Source organism: Gigantopelta aegis, chromosome 7, assembly GCF_016097555.1.
Source record: "Gigantopelta aegis isolate Gae_Host chromosome 7, Gae_host_genome, whole genome shotgun sequence".
NCBI classification, from domain to species: domain Eukaryota; kingdom Metazoa; phylum Mollusca; class Gastropoda; order Neomphalida; family Peltospiridae; genus Gigantopelta; species Gigantopelta aegis.
In genome coordinates, this window is record NC_054705.1 from 7,833,772 (window position 1) to 7,843,013 (window position 9,242).

The following is a 9,242-nucleotide window of genomic DNA, read 5'->3' on the forward strand; positions in this document are numbered from 1 at the left end:
GGCTGAAATTTCTTCTTATCACCCTCTTGTAAAGAGCTACCCGGTACTGCCTGAGCTTTGTGTATTAACACGTAATCATCTGCCACTATGCCTGCCTCCTCTATCTTTTTGACATCACGATCCTCTAAATGAATACGTAAGCTAACTGGTAATCCATTTTTAATGTCCTGTAAGATCAACAACTCCCGTAACTCGGTATATGACTCTACCTGATGAGAAACAACCCATTTATCAAACATCCCTGCCTTCTTAGCCACAAACTCACTGTAAGACTGACCCTGCGTTTTTCTCAACTCGCTATACCGTAAACGATAATCCTCAAGACGTAATTCATACGCCCTCAACACTGCCGTCTTAACTAGGTCGTACTGACTTGCTCGCTCATCACTCATTGAATTATAAGCTATACTAGCCTTCCCCTTAACTTAGACACGGCTAACAATGTCCACTTAGACTGCGGCCAATTTAGCTGCTTAGCGGCCCGTTCAAAAAGTTGGAAGAACATGTCTACCTCCTGATCGTCAAATACAGGCACTGATCTATAAGCCTCCTACATGTTAAACCCATTTCCGGCTTCTCGTCTGACTTCTTCTGTATTCAACTTTAACTCATGTTCCACTTTTAATTTTTCTAACTGGAATTCTCTATCCCTCTCTTCTCTTTCTCTCTCTCTCTCTATATATCCCTCTCTCTATCTTCTCTATCTCTATGTCTATCTTCTCTATCTCTCTCTTCTCTTTCTCTCTCTCTCTCTCTTTCTATCTAATGCACGTTCTTCTCTTTCTCTCTCTTTCTCTTCTCTTTCGTACTCAAGCTTTTTAAAAGCTAATTGTTGTTCCACACTTAACTCATTTATCTCTATCTCTGGAACAATCTCACTGTCTTCCATAACAGGCCTATCACCAAAAACTTCCTGGATAATAATTGTCTTTATATCACCTAAGGTTTTAGTTGATGTTAAATCAATTTCTCGCTCACCCGCGATTTCAACTAACTCGGCCTTACGTGCTCGCTTAATCTCCACTACACTGAGCGTAGGCCTATCCAGCAAATTCTTATCCATATTTAGATATGACCCACTTATTATTAATTAATTTTCTAGTGAACAACGTGCTACTTCTGGTTAATTTGTAAAATCAATTTATAAAGCCCCCATTTACAAACAATACTTTTTTAAATATGCATGTCCCATTTCAGATCCGGGACGAGCGCCCCAATTTTCTACTCCTGTCACGGGGATTCTATAATACCCGTAACTGAATAAAACACGATTATCAAAATATCTCTCCTAACTGTATATCTATTAGATCTATCTGTAACAGGCTGTTAAACCCTAGTATGGCTCGTCTCTAGGTATGATCAGAGATACGATCTTATATAAAGTATATATTATTATAGCACGTTTAGCTCACTAGAAACACAACAAAAACACAATACACTTTGGAATCTGTATTAATCTACGCTGACAAATGTACAGCCGTAGTAGTTAATTAATAACAGCAATAATAACAACCCAGAGCTGATCACTTAATTAGTTAATCTCTAGGTGTCTAGTTACACAATATGCGAATCACTTCACCGTTACACCACACCCACACGTGTGATAATTGAGAAACGCTTCCAGGAGAAGTTAATTAATAAAGGAATTACAACACCATTCCTAACTGGTTAATTTTTAATTAACCCTTACTACTCGTTCAGTAACGTGTGATAATTTAGGAACGCTTCCAGGGGAACTTAATTAATAAAGGAATTACAGCTCTATTCCTAACGGGTTAATTTTTAATTACCCCTAACTACTCATTCAGTAACCTTGTAACACAGAATTAATACTGGTACCGATCACAATAAAGACAATAACCTACAGTGTACCTAGGCCGTCTAGGATGACTGGCTAAGCTTTATATTACCAAATACTCGTATAATGTTAGAACAAAAAGTCTACGATTTACTTCGTCAGATGACCGAAGACACTGTCTAAAGAATATTGGTATAATACAGTATTAAAATATTTAAAGTCACATCAATCACATCAAGGTTATACACAGAGCAGAAATGATATTTACCAAAGTCCAACGGACTACGTTCCCTGGGAGCTTCCTTTTCGTTCTCCTCGATATCTCTAAAAACTAGCTATTTATTATAAATCAGAATTCGCCTGGGGGTACAAGGTGGTACCTCCCCCTATCATCTGATATTTCCTCTCTACTAGCGTCGGTATATTTCTCTCTGATCGTCAGACTTACTGACGCCATCGTCGCCAAATCACGGTTGTAAAACCCGCACTCGCAGAGGTATTACGTAACTACTCGCCACATGGCCTCCACAGCTGGACTAAGTGCATATTGGAATGCCCGATCGCGCGAAGTATTACGTAACAAGTTGCCCACCTGCGCTAAGTGCATGAAACTGCACACGGCCCTCTAACACAATTAAAATCGCCACAGGCGAAAACAAATTTAAGAGCATGTTCCGTCACACATACTAGCAACTGACTTGGTCCTGTCAGGTATGTAAACATTAAAACATACCAGCGATTGACTTGGTCTGTCAGGTATGTAAACATTAAAACATACCATCGATTGACTTGGTCCTGTCACGTATGTAAACATTAAAACACACCAGTGATTGACTTGGTCCTGCCAAGTATGTAAACATTAAAACATACTAGCAACTGACTTGATCCTGTTTGGTATATAAACATTAAAACATACCAGCAATTGACTTGGTCCTGTCAGGTATGTAAACATTAAAACATACCAGCGATTGACTTGGTCCTGTCACGTATGTAAACATTAAAACACACCAGCGATTGACTTGGTCCTGTCAAGTATGTAAACATTAAAACACACCAGCGATTGACTTGGTCCTGTCACGTATGTAAACATTAAAACACCCTAGCGATTGACTTGGTCCTGTCACATATGTAAACATTAAAACACCCCAGCGATTGACTTGGTCATGCTAGGTATGTAAACATTTAAACATACCAGCGATTGACTTCGTCATGTCAGGTATGTAAACGTTAAAACATACCACAGATAGACTTTATCATGTCAGGTATGTAACCTGTTAAAACATGTCTTGTCAGGTATGTAAACATTACAATATACCAGCGATTAATTTGGTCCTATCAGTTATATAAACATTAAAACACACCAGCGATTGACTTGGTCCTGTCAGATATGTAAACATTAAAACATACCACAGATAGACTTTATCATGTCAGGTGTGTAACCTATTAAAACATGTCTCGTCAGGTATGTAAACATTACAATATACCAGCGATTAACTTGGTCCTGTCAGGTATGTAAACAGTAAAACATACAGGCAACTGACTTGGTCCTGTTTGGTATATAAACATTAAAACATACCATGAATTGATTTCGTCATGTCAGATATGTAAACATTAAAATATACTAGCGATTGAATTGGTCATGTCAGATACAACGCTTGGTTGTACGGGGTCTTTTGTTTGTTAATGTTTGTGTATTTCCTTTTGTTTGTTTTGTTTGATAACACCTTCCATAATGCCTGTAAGTTGTAATGTATGTATGTCAACTGATGAGCTGTAACGGTTCAAGATGCATAAAGAAGTGATTACTGTATTTACAACGCTACACATGCTTTAAAACAATTAAGATCAGGAATATATTTTGTTTCTTGTAAATTGAATACATTATACTTATGTTAGTTATGATTTTACTAAACCGATATTAAGATAAATGCTGTGTCTTACTAATGTTATGCACACTCAGTAAGCACTAAATCAATAGATGTATTGCTCTAAGTTTGTGTTCAGCTTTGTTACCGAATAATAATTTATTATTATAACTAACCAAATATGTTACTGTATTTGAAAAACAAAACCTTTATCATCTTTACTACGTTTTAGTGTTATAGTATTTGCGTTAGACATGACGGAATATTGTGGTACACAAATGCTATTTACACTTTTGGTCTATTGTATTGTAACGTTTTATGAATTACCACGGTATCGTGGGTACATTTTCTTGAACTAAATCCATTATGATGAACTTTGGTGAACTATTTTACTGTCATAACTGGATTTATTTGTCAACACTTGACTTGTAGATGGTTCAGATCTAGAGAAGCATCCAACACAAGTAGATTTACCGTTATAGATGTGAGTATGTTTGTTTATTTCGTCTAAATCATTAAGTATCGCGACATCGTGACCCCTGTATACTACTAATACTACTACCAATAAAGGAATAAATAAATAAATAAAAAATAAAAACCCAGAACAACTGGCGAAAAACGATAATTAATAATAGGGTTAGTGATTAGTTTATACGAGTAAGATCCTAAATTAGTTTTACTTATTCTTCTTCATTTTGTTTTATTTATTTATTTATTTATTTATTTATTATTACTTGTTGTTTTATGTGGTCTTGCCCAGTCGTTAGAACGCTCGCCTGAGGTGCTTTGATCGCAGAATGAAACATTCCCGGTGAACCCATTCTCTGATTTTCTATCCCAACCAGAGCCCACCGATGGCATATGTGCTGTCCTGCCTATGGGAAGTGCATATAGAACTCCTTTGCTGTTAATGGAAAACAACAGGACTGAATCGCTCTCCTGGTTAAACTAACAATGTCTCTGAAAAGTGAACCATAGTAATAATGATTTATTAGAAATAGTCATTTGCGTAGCAAAATAAAAATATATCAGCTGTGCATACGCATGCATTGCAAACAGAATGAATAAATGATTCACGTTTATGACAGCATGTGCCTTGACATATTGTAAACTCTTAATTTCACCTGTCACATAATTAGGGAATAATCAAAGATGTAGACTGGTGATGGTCAGAGTCATGCGAGGATCATCTGTAACAGCTTGGGTTCAAATTCAGATGGTGGAACTTGGAAACAAGTTGACAATCTCTCAGCCTATCAGACATGAAAAGGTCTATCGCAGGTATATGTCGAATAGTCTAGAAAAATAACACACGGTCAGGGTCATGTGAGAATCATTTGTATCAAGTTTGGTTGAAATCTGCATGGAAAAACATACTGGACATATTGTATTTTGAATTGGCCCAAAAACATAAACAAGCACTTGTAAGACTATCGTGGGGATTTGGTGATGAAAACAAATCACCTGGTCAGCTACATTGAATCTTAGATATAGTGTATATTACCAAACAAACGTTGGTGGCACTCTGAGAAATTGTTCAGATGGCTGCTATGGCCGCCATTATGACTATTTAATTAGGTGACAACAATATTCCAAAGTGCAAACATTAATCACATAAACAGTGTGAAATATGTAATCATATTATGTTTTTAGGTTGGGAAATTTATTTCTGACCTGTTTATAGAGCTACTCACAGCACATCTCTAACAATGATTCACAGACAGGTGTCATCGTATTAAAACAGTAACAAACATTGACCTGTTTATAGAGCTACCCACAGCACATCTCTAACAATGATTCACAGACAGGTGTCATCGTATTAAAACAGTAACACACATTGACCTGTTTATAGAGCTACCCACAGCACATCTCTAACAATGATTCACAGACAGGTGTCATCATATTAAAACAGTAACACACATTGCCCTGTTTATAGAGCTACCCACAGCACATCTCTAACAATGATTCACAGACAGGTGTCATCGTATTAAAACAGTAACAAACATTGACCTGTTTATCTCTAACAATGATTCATAGACAGGTGTCATCATATTAAAACAGTAACAAACATTGACCTGTTTATAGAGCTATTCACAGCAAATCTCTAACAATGATTCACAGACAGGTGTCATCATATTAAAACAGTAACAGACATTGACCTGTTTATAGAGCTACCCACAGCACATCTCTAACAATGATTCACAGACAGGTGTCATCGTATTAAAACAGTAACAGACATTGACCTGTTTATAGAGCTACCCACAGCACATCTCTAACAATTATTCACAGACAGGTGTCATCGTATTAAAACAGTAACACACATTGACCTGTTTATAGAGCTACCCACAGCACATCTCTAACAATGATTCACAGACAGGTGTCATCATATTAAAACAGTAACACAAATTGACCTGTTTATAGAGCTACCCACAGCACATCTCTAACAATGATTCACAGATAGGTGTCATCATATTAAAACAGTAACACAAATTGACCTGTTTATAGAGCTACCCACAGCACATCTCTATCAATGATTCACAGACAGGTGTCTTCGTATTAAAACAGTAACACACATTGTTCTGTTTATAGAGCTACCCGCAGCACATCTCTAACACTGATTCACAGACAGGTGTCATCGTATTAAAACAGTAACACACATTGACCTGTTTATAGAGCTATCCACAGCACATCTCTAACAATGATTCACAGACAGGTGTCATCGTATTAAAACAGTAACAAACATTGACCTGTTTATAGAGCTACCCACAGCACATCTCTAACAATGATTCACAGACAGGTGTCATCGTATTAAAACAGTAACAAACATTGACCTGTTTATAGAGCTACCCACAGCACATCTCTAACAATGATTCACAGACAGGTGTCATCATATTAAAACAGTAACAAACATTGATAGATTATTATTTATTTATGTACTACAACTTTCAGTTACATAAATATCTATTTAAAAAAACCAAAAACCAAAAAACCCAAAATACCTAGTACATATTGTTTGGTTTGTTTAGACGTTTATACTACGTACACTACGTATCGGAAACGTTACCAGTACTGACGACATCCAAACATAACTGGTCAGTACAAAGACAATGTGTAATAATTATAATAGTTTAATATATACAACTACAGATTATGCATTTATAATTACAAACTTTCCGAATTTATACGATTTACTGTATTCTGATTGGCTGACGTCACTAACAAACCAAGCGTTATCCTTCCATAAACCTCATAAAAATACGTCATCACGGAAGACCAAGATCGATTGCAACTATTTTTAGCTGGATGGGCGAGAAGCCCAATGACCCAGTTCGGTGATCGTTCGAAATAACCGCACAACACCAACAGTCACTACACGTAAACAAAAGTTAATATCAAGGTCACTTTGCGATAGAAAAACACAAGACAAAGCTGCACATGAAATTGTTCCATTTTTTAAAAAGAAATTATATGTTGTTGCAATATTTCGTTTCCTATTTCCTTTCATGTTCAATTAAATTAAGGACTGTATAAGAATTGTTTTCTTAATTATTCATTTATTATTAAAGAAAAAAGCGCCGATGGGTACTGTCGTACAATATAGAGCTAAATTTGTACGTGTTTAAGTGAAAAAATAGTTCTAATTAATAACTGATTTATTATTTTCAGTTTTAAATTGATGATAACATTACGGAAGAACAGTTGTATTGTGAATATATATATATATATATATATATATATATATATATATATATATATATATATATATATATATATATATATATATATATAAGTTAAAATAAAGATATATACACTGTTTTTGTTGATTCAATACTTATTTTTATTTTTAGACGGACAATTTCCAATAGTATGCATACATGTATTCCTACGCTTATTTACAGAACATGGTTGACGGTAAGAACGAAAGAAATTATTTTTGAGTGTTTTAAGGTACACTTCTTGTACTGTTTGTAATTATAAGAATTGTTTCTCATTTTTTAGGAATTTATCGATGTATAAAAGTCACAAATGTAGTATAAAATCGCTTCGCTACGCTACGCGATTTTATACCATTTGTGACTTTTATACATCGATAAATTCCTAAAAAATGAGAAACAATTCTTATATAAAGAGAGTCAACACATGTTTTATGACACATAATTAATATACACAACTACTATAGTAGTCGATACGTTCACCATCAGAATCTTTACATTATCACCTTTCACATCAGGCATCTTTGTTTGACACCCAGTAGCCGATGTTAATGTTTGTGCCGGGGTGTCGTTAAACATTCATTCATTCATTATTTACCATCATCAGCATCATCATCATCATCATCATATCATCATTAACAACATCATCATAATCATCATCATTAACTGTTACATCAAACATAGAAGGACAGAACAGTATAAAACAAGGATAATCCAGACAAATGAATGTTGAGCAATCCCATCATGGAACAACGTACAGACAACAAAACACACAACAAAAAGACACAAGAAAAACTACAAAATAAACAAAGCTGGCGGCAAGCTTTCTGACTTCCGCTATCTTCTCTGCAGATCCACGTCTGCTGTGACGTCTGCTATCTTTAACCTTTACATAATCGTCAAAACAAATCTGCAATTAACGAGTGTTTTCGTTAGGATGACTTGGTGTTGCGTTTCTCTAGTTATAAAAATAGTATTAAAAACATACATATTTTATATACACATAACATTACAATTTTTACAAGAAAAAAAAGTACTTTAATTTCCGAAAACTGTATTGACCCATATTTAATGTATATGTTAGTTGTAATAGCATTAATGCCAGTGGTTTTTGTATGTTGTTTCAGGATATAATCAGTTAATTTTAAGTATGAGAAAATTTACTTAATTTTTTTAATTTTAACTTATTTTCGTGCTTATATCGAAGTAAGGTTCAAGCACGCTGCCCTGGGCACACGTTTCAGCTATCTGGACTGTGTGTCGAGGACAGTGGGTTAGTTTTTAGTGGTCAGTGAGAGAGAAGAGGGTGTAGTGATCTTAAACATACCCATTGAGTCGTTAAAATTCGCTCTGGATGGGAGCCGGTACCGGGCTGCGAGCCCTATACCTACCAGCCTGGAGTCCGAAGGCTGAACCACGACACCACCGAGGCCAGTAAATTTACTTCAATTGTAAAGCTGAGGGAATTGATTAACTAAGGGAGATAATCAGGGCTGAACTAAACTGGAGAGTAACATCAGCAAGGCCGGATCCACGGACAGATCCACGGCGGATGATACTCTAAGTTTGACACGGAAATGTCCTGGACTGTGCACACCAAACATGGGCATCAGCGACTGTGATGTGTCGATCTTTGATATGGAGTGAACCAGTGACTTGGTGTTGATGTTCACCACGTGGAGGGTGGAGTTCTCTGTGTCAAGAAGTAACCCCAGTGTGATGCTCAGACTCGTGTTTGGTTTAAGGCTAGCTATGGGGATGTCACACAGACGCGTTCCACGTGATACAGCCACTAGACACACACAGTTGTCAGTGGCACAGCTGTGTACACCAACAGACCACGCGTGCTTGTTAGTTGCAATCTGT